Below are 14,789 nucleotides of genomic sequence, written 5' to 3'. Positions count from 1 at the left end.
TTAATAAAAATATATTTTTAAAAAAGGCTGAAAATTGGCAAAAATAAGAAGGTAAGTGACCACCACTGCTCGTCGACCATCCTCCAGCTTCCAGCGGCTCTGCTGCAAACAGCCCGTTCATCCACCCACTCCATCATCTGCCAACTGCCCTGTTGCTCCATCAGGCACTATCCGCCCTGCCACAAGCGGTGGCTCTGCGGCGGGTGGCCCGCCCCGCCGTTACCTTTTGGGCCCTCATTCTGGTGTTTGCATAACCTCCTTTCCCCCTCCCCACGCCAAGAAGATGGCATGTGGTGTGGGGAGCCGCGTGGGTGGCCCCAAGCTCCAGCCATGCGTCCTGCTCTCTGCTCTCCCATGCTGTAGGCATCTCTCAGCATGGCTAGGGTACCCTGAGTGAGTCATGACCTTTAGGAGCACAGCACTGCTCCCGAAGGCCATGGCTCACTCAGAGCACCATCACTGCATGCGCTGAGAGATGCCTGCAGCATGGGAGAGCAGAGAAAAGGCAATGCGGCTGAAGCTCAGGCCTGCCACTGTTGCTGCTAGCCCTAGCTTTCGGTGTAGGCACCATGGCAAGATTCAGCTGCTGCGCATGTGCAGCAGCCGAAATCTCAGATGAACGTCTTTCCGGTAGCAAGATTGCAGCAAAAATCACCAATTTATTTGTTTCCGTGCAGGTGTGGAAGCAAAAAACTGCTGATTTTTACCAGAATCGTGCCAGTTCCATATGCACAGTAAATGAGAGAAAGCGAGAAGGGCAAGAGATGGATGCACCTGCTCAGTTCCCTCCTGAAGCTCACAGGCTGCCAGGATTGCTCTATCTCCCGAGGCTGCCCCCTGATGGTCACTGCCAGCCACAGCAGCTCCCTTTGTGAGCTGGAGGCAGGAGAGATGCGCTTTGGCCTCCTTTATGCCACACAATCCAAGTGGCCTGAGATCTGACGGGTGCGGGGAATGGATGAGGGACACGGAGAAGGTAATCTCAGTTCACGAGAAAGGCCCAACACCAATTGACGTCACCAGTTGACCCTCCTGTGCATAAAGAGGAATTTTGGGGGGAGGGAATACAAGGGACTCCAGGAGAACTATCACCCCATTCAATGGTAAGAAAGCAGAGATAGAAAAAGGGGCGTCTTTGGGGCTCCCTTTGCCCTCAGCCCTTCTTTTCCCCAAGAGAGCAAACTTTGATGGGAAGGAATCCAGGCAGCCCTGATCTTTTTTTTTCATTTTTTTCCCTGAAGTCAAGATCTCCTGCAGGAAATGTTTCCATCCAGAGGCCTTCAGGGTCAGTGGGAGAAGAGAGAAGCTGCCCCCCACCCTCTGACACTCTGAGACTCTGCCCAAATTCTCCCTGGAGGATTCAACCAAAGAACTTGGACGATAATAATTCCACCTGTCAGGAGAGATCCTGGGATAATTCAGCGAGTTCTTGGACTCTTAGATTGTTGGCTATTTTTCTACAGAGAAGTGAAGGATAAATAATCCCCACGTGATTCACATAATAGGGGCAGACATTGAATTAAATCAGTCATGAAAAATTGAGAGGTTTGGGAACTCCATCCTTGAAATTGACCCAGGAGGCAATACACGGCACCAGTAGCTGAAGACAAAAAAAAAGTGACATTGGTTGACATAATTAACCTAATAACCCTAATAATTGGCCTTCCACAGCAATCTCTGAAAACAAGAAGCCATGTTGAAGGAAAGCAGAATTCAAACCCCTTGTTAGTGATTTCTCTTCCTGCATTGTCATTTTCTGGACATATCCAGACAGGAACAACTCCCAACACAACAGTGGCCATAGGGGTGTATCTGTTATTTTCCTCTCAGATGGTTTTCTCCAGCCTCTCCTCTGCACATGGAGCCCAGAAGAAGTTCAGGATCCCAAGAGGAGAAGTTGCTTCTCACTGTAATCATGACTCTCTGGGCCTCTGAGATTTCTGTACCTTTGATTTGAATGTCATTTTGAAGCAATATGGAAGACAACTTACATCAGTAAAGGATACATATCTTAGGCCAAGCTGTGTGGCAAGACGTTTTGGGTCTGTGCTCTTGAATGTACCTTTCTCTCCTTTCCAGGTGAAGCTCTGATTGTCTCTGTCTGAGTCAGAAAAGTCTCTGGCATTTCCACCTTCTGACGGTGTCTAAATTTTTCCAATTCTTGTTCATAGTTAGAAGTGATCAGGGGATTGATTCAGCCCATGAATTATGGACCTCCGGCTTCTGTTTCTGATGCTGCTGACCTCTCAGCCAGTCTCTGGGAAGCTTAGAATGAAGTGTGTCATCAGTTTGGATCACCAGGATGGACAGAATCCATGGACCTTTTACAAGCCAGGAGACCATCTCATTAGTATGATCACAACTGTAAAAACAATATCAGATGCAGCATTGCCTTTCAATAGTCCTCCTTCTCTTCAGTCTGATTCGTAAGTCATTCAGGGTATTGGAAGTTACATCTCTTCCATGCTGTTCTAACTCTCTCCTTTTCTTTTTATTTCACTTATTTTCATAGTGCAGGGCCAGTCTAATTTCCTGAATGATTTTAATTCCCATAAGTTCCCTCTTTTGTCTCATTTTGCGGAAAACACTCAAATCCAAAACTGGGGCTGAGAAAAACCTGAAAGAACTCCAGATGATTTTTCCTTTTTTATTTATTTATTTTATTTATTTATTTAGTCCAATACACAATGAGGGTTTTAGTGGGTATATATCTATATATACATAATAAAATACATGATGAAGGTTATAGAGGAGATACTAATAGTAAAATATATCTAAGAAATAATAGAAAAGAAGATAAAGTAATAGAACATATCAATGAAAGAATAGAAGAAGAAATATAGGAATAGAAGAAAGGTATAGGAGATATAGGAGAGCAATAGGACAGGGGACGGAAGGCACTCTAGTGCACTTGTACTCGCCCCTTACTGACCTCTTAGGAATCTGGATAGGTCAACCGTAGATAATCTAAGGGTAAAGTGTTGGGGGTTTGGGGATGACACTATGGAGTCCGGTAATGAGTTCCCAGTTAAATTCTCCATTCATTACTTGAAGTTTGTTTAAGGTGGTTATTGAAACAGTTGTAGTTGCCTCAGACCAGCCTAGTTTGATCACTTTTATAATTGATCAGAAAGAGGTTTGCATTTTTTTTAAAAAAAGTATATTTTGTTATTCTTGATAATGACTTGGGCATTTTTCTACAGTACATTTTCTTATGATTATTTTTACACCCTACGATTAATTTTCAACATTCAAATCGTCAACAAGAATTCCCAGTTTCTGCACAACCTCACATTGGGCTACAGCATCCATGACAACTATATGAGCACTTTACGGACTTCAGATGCCTTGCTGGACATTCTCTCCACTGGAGAAGCCAATGTCCCCAACTATGGCTGTGGAAGGAAGGATAATATTCTGGCTCTTCTTGATAGAACTCAAAGGGACATCTCCATTCAGGTGTCAACATTGGCAGCACTTTACAAATTCTCGCAGGTTTGTGTCTTGTTTTCTCTTTCTGGTAAAGTGAGTGGTGGTGGAGGATGAGCAATACTTGCAATACATTCTCCATGGAATTTAGGTGGTGTTTTTCTCCATATTAGCAAGTATGTTAACTATTTTTTAATTTTATTATATTCATGTTGAAATTCATTATAAAAGATCTGAAGAGCAATAATATCTCAGGAAAAGATTTTCCTCCAGTTCTTCTGTTATTTTAAAAAATCCGTCATTGTAGGACCCTGTATTGGCAATTACAGTTAATCTTATCAGAAAGCTCAGCTGTGGCCTAGGGGTGAAGTTTGATCCTAGGTAGAGACAGATGTAGGGTCTCCTGCTTGAGCAGAGGGTTGGACTAGATGACTTACAAGGTCCCTTCCAACTCTGTTAATATGGAATTAATATGTAATATGGTAGATGATTTAGCTTTACTAGATAAATGGTCAAAGCAATGGAAACTGCAGTTTAATGTTTCCAAATGTAAAATAATGCACTTGGGGAAAAGGCATCCTCAATCTGAGTATTGTATTGGCAGTTCTGTGTTAGCAAAAACTTCAGAAGAAAAGGATTTAGGGGTAGTGATTTCTGACAGTCTCAAAATGGGTGAACAGTGCAGTCAGGCGGTAGGGAAAGCAAGTAGGATGCTTGGCTGCATAGCTAGAGGTATAACAAGCAGGATGAGAGAGATTATGATCCCGCTATATAGAGTGCTGGTGAGACCACATTTGGAATACTGTGTTCAGTTCTGGAGACCTCACCTACAAAAAGATATTGACAAAATTGAACGGGTCCAAAGACGGGCTACAAGAATGGTGGAAGGTCTTAAGCATAAAACGTATCAGAAAAGACTTAATGAACTCAATCTGTACAGTCTGGAGGACAGAAAGAAAAGGGGGGATATGATCAAAACATTTAAATATGTTAAAGGGTTAAATAAGGTCCAGGAGGGAAGTGTTTTTAATAGAAAAGTGAACACAAGAACAAGGGGACACAATCTGAAGTTAGTTGGGGGAAAGATCAAAAGCAACATGAGAAAATATTATTTTACTGAAAGAGTAGTAGATCCTTGGAACAAACTTCCAGCAGATGTGGCAGATAAATACACAGCAACTGAATTTAAACATGCCTGGGATAAACATATATCCACCCTAAGATAAAATATAGAATATAGTTTAAGGGCAGACTAGATGGACCGTGAGGTCTTTTTCTGCCGTCAGACTTCTTTGTTTCTATTATTGTGGCTAAACTTTATGCTATATTTCTCTTAAGTGAATTTAAGAGTGAATAGAAAAAGAAGACAGGTAAGAAAAACAAGAACATTTTAGGGAGAGTTATATAAATTTGTATAACAAATTAATAATGTAATATTGAAAAAAAAAATTACAAAATATGCCACTCAGATAAACTACTTTTTGCCGGGTTTGTATATTGGTATAATAGTGCAGTGTTTGAGCTCAGCCTGTTAGCCCATTCTCCTTGTTTGTGATGGAGGTTTGGGGTCTATGGAGCCCTGAGAAGGAGGATACTTACCAAGGAAATAGGGAAAGGTGCATATTTGATCGTTTGTTATACAGTCCACATATTAATATTAATGACTCACCTGCACTAATGAAGTCTTCATGTCTCATGTGATAAATACATATTGGAAGTCTCTGACTTACAGTGATAATATGATATTACTATATGTTGTGTGGGTTATTAATTAATTTTGGATCATATTGTCATAATTCTCTGACCATTAATAGATCAAAATCAAAAGTAGGACCCTCTATTGGCAATTACAGTTACTATTATCAGATAACTCTACTGTGGCCTAGAGGTGGAGTTTGATCCTAGGTAGAGTCAGATGTAGGGTCCCCTCCTTGGGCAGAGGGTTGGACTAGATGATCTACAAGGTCCCTTCCAACTCTGTTAATTTGTTAGTAATATGGCTAAATTTTATGCCACATTTCTCTTAAGTAAATTTGAGAGTGGATAGAAGAAGACAGGGAAGAAAAACAAGAACTTTTAGGGAGAGTTATATAAATTTGTATAATAAATTAATAATCTAATATTGAAAAAAATATATCTTGAAATAATTGCAAAATATGTCAGTCAGATAAACCATTTTTGCTGGCTTTATGTATATTAGTGCAGCATTTGACACAGTAAATGCAGAAATGTTATGGAGTAAATTGATTATCCTTAAAATGGAGCTCAGCCTGTTGGCCATTTCTCCAAGCCATTATTTGTGAGGGAGGTGTGGGTTCAATGGAGCCCTGATAAGAAAGACTGATACTTACCAAGGAGGAAGGGAAAGGTGTATATTTGAACCCTGGTTATCCAGTCTAGATATTAATGATCACCTGTACTAATGAAGGATCCTGAAGTCCTCGTGTCTCATGTGCTAAATACATATTGGAACACCCTGACCTACGCTGGTAATATGAGGTTATTATCATATGTTCAATTGTGTAGGTTGTAATGAGCTTTTGATTGTATTGTCATAGTTTTATGCTCATTAATAAATCAAAGTCCAAAGTTTTGGTCTTTGGAAAAGGACATCATAGCCACAGATGGCTATTCAAAGATGAGCCAATAGAGCAAATTAACCTATTTCTTTACCTGAGGAAGTTTTCTCTGAGACTGAATCTTGGATCCCTCATCATCAAAGGAGCTCATTTAGATGAAGGGCATTAAATTTACACTTCATAGCTCTCCAGCTTCTTTAGTCCCAACTTATATTAAAGTATATAAGGCCAAAGTTCTGTCATGCTCTTATATTTAGCTGATGTTTGGGGCTTCAAATGGAAATCACTAGTAGAACTAATCTATTACTGCAACTGAGGAGTGTCTTAGGAGTAGATAAAGGGACTTCAACTGCTGCTTTTAGAGTAGATTTCGAAAGTTACATTACTTCTTTGCCCAAAGTCAGACTATATTAATATTGCTTTAAAATTAAAGCTGTGGAAACTGGCAGACTCCCAAAATTGTATCTATCAGAAAAGACAAATTTCAAATAAAGACCAATCTTGGATGGTACAACTGACAAATTGTATTAGGAGCTGCAGTCTCCCTGTGTCTTGTACAGCTGGAGAAGAAGGTAGAAAGATGGTTCCCCAGAGAATCTGGGTTATTGAAGCAGAGGAAGAGGTTGCAATCTGCAAAAAATAACAGAGAGCATGATCCTTTATTGGAATAAAACATTTCATTTGAGATTTACACATGTAAGTCTGTGATAACTTGTAGGGGTGATACAGTAATATGATTTATATTATAATGTTATTCTTTTTTTTACTTAACTTGTGTCTTACATTCCATTTTTACACACAGTGTTGTTAATATTCTGTTAATATTGTAAATAATGGCCAAATAAACTATTCTAATATGTTCAACAGAATGAGGTTGGATTAATTGAAAACTAATATTTTGGGCATGGTCTGATCCCTATATAGCACAACATTCCTCCTTGTTTTTTCAGATCAGAGATAATTTTGTTTCACAGACTCTGAGTGATAAAAGTCAGTTCCCCTTTTTCCACCACATGTTCCCCAAAGAAGGATTCCAATACCCAGCAATTGTCCAACTTCTGCTCCATTTCAGATGGACCTTGATTGGCCTCTTTGCTTCAGACACACAGAAAGGAGAAAATTTCATGAGGACTTTTACTCCTATGCTTGTCAGGAGTGGAATTTGTGTGATTATATCACAACGATTCTCAACAACAGGATATACAGCAGCACTCAGGGATTCCCTCTCTAAGTGGAGACAAGCCAATGTCTTCGTTCACTTCATGGAAGCTGTTTCCCTTTTGGACAGAATTCTTCCTTTCCATTTAATACTCATGAGATTGCCAGGAATCATTGAAGGGAAAGTGTGGATTCTCACAACTTTTATTGTGTATAAAATAAAAAAGCACAGGCTTCTCAAATACATCCATAGTATGTGGAGGTTTGGTATTTTTCCAAAAGAAAGGCCAGAAGATGTAGCCTTTGAACCCTTTTTCTTTGTAGAAGAAAAGTTTGAAGACCATAATTTTCGCTGCTCTCTTTCCAAGCACATGTTTTCTGTCAAAGGCCGCAGAAGATGCACCCAGAAAGCCCCTCTGGAGACCCAGAAGAAAAGGAACAGTAGAAGGATCTCAAATGTCTACCAACATTATAGCACCATGAAGACTCTGGCCCAGGCCTTGAATGCTGCCTATTCCTCCAGATTAAGGAGGAGAAGGAAGGAAGAAGAAAAGATCTCGAGGTCTCCAAGGCTGCAGCCATGGCAGGTATGGGGTCCCAATCTGAGTTCCTTTGGAGAAGGAATCAAAAGGAGAAGGAGGGGAAACACTTCAACCTACGTATGCTGCAAAAGTTGGACAGATTCGGCCAATCTAATTCCACAGAGGATGATGCTCCAAAGAATAGACACCATAACAGATAAATGTTCATTTTCAACATAGCTCATTTTAAAATGCTGTTATGTACTTTAAAAATAAATTCCTTTATGTATGGTTTTGTGATCAACATTGGAATGTTACCCTTATAAATTTGAAGGAGACCGTGAAACTATCTAGCCCAACCCTTCCTCTCTGCAGGAATCCCAATTAAAGCTTCTCTGATTTATGTCTGCTTGTGCTTTGCCTTAAAACAGACATGTTGAAATCAAGGCCCATGGGCCACATTCGGCCTGTAATATGGTTAGATCTGGTCCATGGGGCTGTCCTAGAGACAGTGATGGGCCAGCCCCCTCTGCCTCCTGCCCTGCCCCCATGTGCATGCAGCTGACATGTGATGAGCACCATCTTGTCTCACAGGCTGACTGTGTTTCAGCATTGGGTGGCTGCCATGCTCCCCGCAGAGTGTAGAACCCCAGCAACTGTCCATTGCCCACCACCAGTGCCTCTGCCACCTCCATGGATCTCTCACTGGCCCAGCCTCGCCCACTGGTCCTGCAGCCCACAGGTACTTCCCTTTCACCTAGATGGGTCACCCATCATATTTCTGAGGAGGCTTTGCTTACAAAGCCTGGTCTCCTTGCATGGAGTGGGCCTCCCTCTGACTCACACATTTTGCTTTCCACTGCCATAGGTCCAGAAATGGGCAGCCATTTGTGGCCCTATTGGAACGCTTGGGAGGGAACGCCCTCATCACCTCGAGGTTCGACTACTGTAATGCTCTCTACATGGGGCTACCTTTGAAAAGTGTTTGGAAACTTCAGATCGTGCAGAATGCAGCTGCAAGAGCAATCATGGGCTTCCCTAGGTATGCCCATGTTACACCAACACTCTGCAGTCTGCATTGGTTGCCGATCAGTTTCCGGTCACAATTAAAAGTGTTGGTTATGACCTATAAAGCCCTTCATGGCATTGGACCAGAATATCTCCGGGACCGCCTTCTGCCACACGAATCCCAGCGACCGATTAGATCCCACAGAGTTGGCCTTCTCCGGGTGCCGTCAATTAAACAATGCCGTTTGGCGGGACCCAGGGGAAGAGCCTTCTCTGTGGTGGCCCCGACCCTCTGGAACCAGCTCCCCCCAGAGATTAGAACTGCCCCCACCCTCCTCGCCTTTCGTAAACTCCTTAAAACCCACCTTTGCCGTCAGGCATGGGGGAATTGAAACATTTCCCCCGGGCCTATACAGTTTATGTATGGTATGCTTGTGTGTATGTTTGCTTTTAATAATGGGGATTTTAGTGTTTCTTTTAAATTATTAGATTTGTTATATATTGTTTATTATTGCTGTGAGCCGCCCCGAGTGTACGGAGAGGGGCAGCACACAAATAACTAAATAACTAAATAACTAAATAACTGAATAACTGAATAACTGAATAACTGAATAACTGAATAACTGAATAACTGAATAACTGAATAACTGAATAACTGAATAACTGAATAACTAAATAACTAAATAACTAACTAACTAACTAACTAACTAACTAACTAACTAACTAAATAAATAAATAAATAAATAAGCATGGGGGTGGGGATGTGCCCACGCCTACCCTTCAATTTCCTGCGCATGTGCAGAGTCATGGGCCAAAGCTGTCCCACCTAGGAGCTACCAGTGGGAAGAAATCCTGCAGGAAGTAAAGGATTTCTTGCTGCTGGCAGTTCCCAGCTGGGTCGGACTGCTGACACTTCCCTTTTGAAGTGCCAGAGCAAGGCAAAAGGCCAGTGATGGGCTCCTACGGGAACGGTCAGGAACGTAGTTCCAGTAGCAAAATTTGGAGCTCCACCCCAGAGCATCCAATTTGCACTGAAAGATGTTGAAATAAAATGAATAAGCCATGCCCACAGTGTGGTAGTAAATATTTGGCAAAATAAAAAACCAAGAATAAAAAAAATAGATTTACAAGACAATAAAAGCAGAGGCTGATTGGCAGCTTCACCAGACTATAGCAGCATTAACATGGGTAAAAGAGTGGGTTGACTTAAAAAATACTCAACTAATGACATTAGAAGGTCATGACCTATTAGCTGGTTGGCACTCTTTCCTATGGAATGAAGGAAAAATACCCAAATATTTTCAGAGACATATGGTGAGCGACACATTAATTACAATTTGGTTGGTAATAAAAAGTAAACACAATATTAAGATTCCAAATTGGCTTTCAAAAATGGAAGCATTCATATATCCAAATACATTTGACAAAAATAAAATGATGAAATATATGGATTTGTTGGACAGAACTGCAAAACTTAAAAGCAGAGATGAACTAGGGAAACAAAATATAGCTATTGATTGGCTGCCTTATATTCAGATACAATCACAATATAAGGGGGACATGAAAGAAAATGGAATCAATCTGGAATCAAGTACTTTAAACAAACTCTTGACAGGCCCAGAGGGAGAAAATATATCTCAATTTTTAAAATTATCTCTTGCAATATGAAAGAAACAAATGTTGTTAAAGGACCCATTATGTATTCAAATCGGTGACAAGAAACAAAAGTTTTCTACTTTTCAAATTATTGGATTTTTCAATACTAGTTTAATCCCTTTCTGGAGAAGAATGAGTTTTGGAATATTTCCAACATGGAACTCTACTTGGACCAAAATGGACAAATAGCAGCAGATATGGCCATTGCGAGCTACTTGGTTCTCCCGAATGAAGATCTCAGGAAACAGACTATGGGGATTATTGAAAGACAGAGAGTTTTTATCATCCCAAAAGCTCTTACAAAGCTTAGGCTGCTCAACAAGGTGGGTGAAACCATGATGTCTTTTCTGTTTTCCAAACTCTGAGGTCCTACTTCAAGTGAGCTCAGCTTTGTCCCCAAGGTTGTTGACTTTTGGGTTGAATTGAATGTGGGGAGTAGAAACCTGAATGGTTTTTTAGACTGCTTGGGAGGTTTTAGTGCTATTCATTTTATGTAGTATTTACAATTTAGTAACTCCATTAGAAACCCAGAAGGGCTGGGGAGTGTCTTGCTAATTGCATCAGTTTTGTTTACTTCTTGTACACAAATAGCAAAGAAAAAGGCAATTCAGTTGACCAGTGTTTGAATTTAGGGTTTGGACATTACCATATTTTTGGGAGTATAAGATGCACTGGTGTATTAGACACACCAAGATTTCAAAGAGGTAAGTAAGAAAAATAAAGATTTTTATCCTTTTCGGGATTCAGGAGCACTTTGCAGGCCTCTCAAACTCCCTGTGCACCCCATTTTTGCAAAAAAAAAAAAAAAAGTTCCATAATATACACCAACATTTCACCATCTTTTAAGGGGGAAAAGGGTGTGAACTATCCTCCAAAAATATGTTAAATCAAGATTGGAAGGAGGTCTTTTGGGTTCTGTTGGAAAGAAGTTGTATCTTGTCCTGCTTGAGGAAAGTGTTCATAGTCTGGGATGTTCTTCAACATGCTCAGAGTTATCCATGCCTCCCTTTCACACACACACATCCTGGGATGGAGCAAAAGGCCTTCTGCTCCTAGGAAGGAGCTCCGAGGCATTCAGTTCACATGAAGTCACAATGGCTCTTCTGATGTGCCCTGATCCAGAAAGCTAAAGCACTGCAACAAGACCTGGATCCAAAGGAGAGCCATTCCTCATATATGAAGTTACAAAGGAGAAACTGAAAGGGAATGCTACTTAGATGAGTCCTTTGGCTTTTTGAGGAACATATTCTCATGATCTCCTTCCCATCTCATCTCATTCCAGTTCTAGAAACTAGGTAGGCAGTTTTAGTCTTACTTCTCCAAATATGGCAAACACAAAAATTGAAGAACTAAATATGCAAATCAACAAAAAACATCTCCAAATGACAGTTCTAGTTTCTATGGAATATTTCATTTGTATTTTAAGTTCAAGGCAGTTCTGGATCACTTTCAAAGGAGAGCAGCTTTGGAATGCTTAATATACTCTAGAAGAAAACTTTCCAGATCCTACTGCTCAGAAGTTTCTTTCTTCATCACAGGCCATGATGAGGAAATCCACTTACTTCTTAAATCTTTTTTCAATTCCATCCCTCCAGATTTTATTAATTAGAAAGGTCCTTTATTCAATAATAGGTTGCAAGTCCCATCACTACCTGTTTGCTCATGTGTGTTCATGGGTGATGTTTCTGCACAAGTGCAGGAGCATCTGGTGTGGGTGGGTGGAGCCTTCCGTCGGCGCCACTATGGGTTCTCATATGTGGGCCAAACTGCTGGCAACCCACTACTGCTTTTTAAAAAATATATACTTTATTTATAAATATAAAGAAAAAAAAGGGGAAGTAGGGGGGTAGGGAAGGATGAACAGAAGAAAAAGAAAAAAAGGGGGAAGATGGGGAAGGGGAATACACAATCAAGGGGTTTGGGTAAGTAATAACATTGTACATTGTAGATTATAAATCATAGCACGTATATTTCTTAGTATCGTTATTGTGTTTCTTAAACAATGTAAATGAGCAATATCCTTACTATTATCAAAGTTATCTTAAATTTTAATAATGAATCTTACATCTCGTTTCAATAATCTATCAATTTCTAATATTCATATATATCTATATATGTTAGGTGATAGCAAATGAATGAAAATATTTTATGAATGTGGAAAGTAAAGACAAAAAGGTACGAGATTAGTGAGAAAGAGGGTTGGAAAAAAAAGGGGGGGGAAATAAAAGTATGAAAAGAAAAGATAGAAAATGTGAAAAGAGAAAAAAAAATCTGCGTATAGCGCAGACGCTTTTAGGTATTACGACATTGTGTAAGAAGATAATAGGAGGTGTATATGTATAATGTAGTAAGTATATTTTTGTATATATAGAGAGAAAGTGTAATAGTTGAGATCGTTATTAGTAAGTATTAATATTGATATAATGTATAGTGTATGTTCACTACTGCTTTTATTGCTATATGATATACCAGAAGCAAAAGGAAGGAATTAAATGAAGAATCTGCACTAATTGCATCTCCTAAAATTATTTTGAATCACTTAGAATTCACTGAACTGGGGTGGCGCAGTGGTTAGAGTGCAGCACTGCAGGCTACATCAGCTAACTGCTAGCTGTAATTCAGTAGTTCAAATCTCACCACCGGCTCAAGTTTTACTCAGCCTTCCATCCTTCTGAGGTGGGTGAAATGAGGACCCAGATTGTTGGGGACAAGAGGCTGATTCTGTAAACCGTTTAGAGGCTGTTAAGCACTATGAAGTGGTATATAAGTCTAAATGCTATTGCTATTTCAAATTTATATACGTGAATCCTAGAGACTATTTGGGTAATGTCCATGCCTACCTCCATTTTCCATGGATGGTGAATCCTAATACAATTTCTTTGGCATTCATATTTTTTTGTTCAGTCTCTGCCTCAATCCAAATGTGTGGAAAGTTGTCAATCTGGATTTGTCAAGAAGGCTCGAGAAGGAGAGCCAGTTTGCTGCTACGACTGCGTTCCTTGTCCGGAGGGGACTTTCTCCACTCAGGAAGGTGGGCGACACTGGACGCAAGGAAGTGGAATTGATTCATTGCATATGTCAAATAATAAAGGTTTCTACAATGGTTCCGACCATCACATGGGAAATTATTTGGATCCCAATTCTTCTCTCACTTTCATAGACGATGAAATAAAAAATCTTGTACTTCTTATCTTCTCTCAATGGGGATACTAATAAATGGGTCCTGGATAATGTTCCTGATACCACATGTCCAAATAAGGTATTTCTTGAAAGATAAAAGGAGAAAATAATAAGAGAATATTTTTTGTCTCAGATGCAGGAATATGCACCAAGTGTCCAGATGATAAATATCCAAATATGATCAGAGTCCAATGTATCCCAAAGGTTATAACCTTTCTGTCATATGAAGACTTTCTTGGCATCATCCTGGTCTCTTTTGCCCTACTCTTCTTCCTAACCACAGGCCTTGTTTTAATCATCTTCATTAAATACCAAGAAACTCCCATTGTCAAAGCCAATAACCGAGACCTCTCCTACATCCTCCTGGTGTCCCTCCTGCTTTGCTTCTTGTCCTCTTTTCTCTTCATTGGTCAACCAAGGAAAGCCACCTGCTTTCTCCGACAAACAGTTTTCAGCCTCATCTTCTCAGTTGCCATTTCTTCTCTCTTGGCCAAAACCATTACAGTTGTGCTGGCTTTCCTGGCCACAAAACCAGGAAACCGAGTGAAGAGATGGTTGGGGAAGAGCTTGGCCAACTCCATCATCCTCTCTTCTTCTACTGTCCAAATGGTCATCTGCACCATCTGGCTGGGAGTTTCTCCCCCCTTCCCTGACTCTGACCTCCACTCTCAGCATGGAGAGATCATCCTGCAATGCAATGAAGGGGCTGTTGTCATGTTCTACATCACCCTCAGCTACATGGGCTTCCTGGCTGCCATCTGCTTCACAGTGGCTTTCCTGGCCAGGAATCTGCCTGGGGCCTTCAATGAAGCCAAGCTGATCACCTTCAGCATGCTGGTCTTTTGCAGTGTCTGGGTGACTTTTGTGCCCACCTACCTGAGCACCAAAGGGAAATACATGGTGACTGTTCAAGTCTTCTCCATCCTGGCCTCCAGTGCTGGTCTGGTGCTCTGCATCTTCATCCCCAAGTGCTACATTATCCTTCTGAGGCCAGACCTGAACACAAAGGAGCATCTCACAGCCAGAACAAATGTACAAACATGAGATATAACACCGCTATGATATTGGAAGAATTGTTTTCTTTTATTTGAAAGAAAATATTAATTCTACTTAGCTAGTATGTAGAAATCAAAGAATATATGTATATGCTTGTTTAATTCCCTTTCCTTTCACTTCAGAAACTCTTAATTAAGAGAACTCTGTGAATGTCATTCAGAAGAATTTGATGTTAATCAGCAGACAATGAACCAGACACCTT

The 14,789-nt window shown here is 40.5% G+C and overlaps 1 protein-coding gene and 1 pseudogene across 1 annotated transcript in view; one reads left to right on the top strand and one right to left on the bottom strand.

Moving 5' to 3' along the window:
* The window catches only part of LOC139170726 (vomeronasal type-2 receptor 26-like), a 74,383-nt gene that overhangs the window by 36,702 nt on the left and 22,892 nt on the right, over positions 1-14,789 (bottom strand). The gene's annotated exons all lie outside the window — the stretch shown is intronic.
* Positions 2,202-14,575, top strand: LOC139170725 (vomeronasal type-2 receptor 26-like; annotated as a pseudogene).

Source organism: Erythrolamprus reginae, chromosome 8 (assembly GCF_031021105.1).
Source record: "Erythrolamprus reginae isolate rEryReg1 chromosome 8, rEryReg1.hap1, whole genome shotgun sequence".
Lineage (NCBI taxonomy): Eukaryota > Metazoa > Chordata > Lepidosauria > Squamata > Dipsadidae > Erythrolamprus > Erythrolamprus reginae.
Note: the sequence above shows the minus strand (reverse complement) of the source record. Positions and strands in the feature narration are given on the sequence as shown.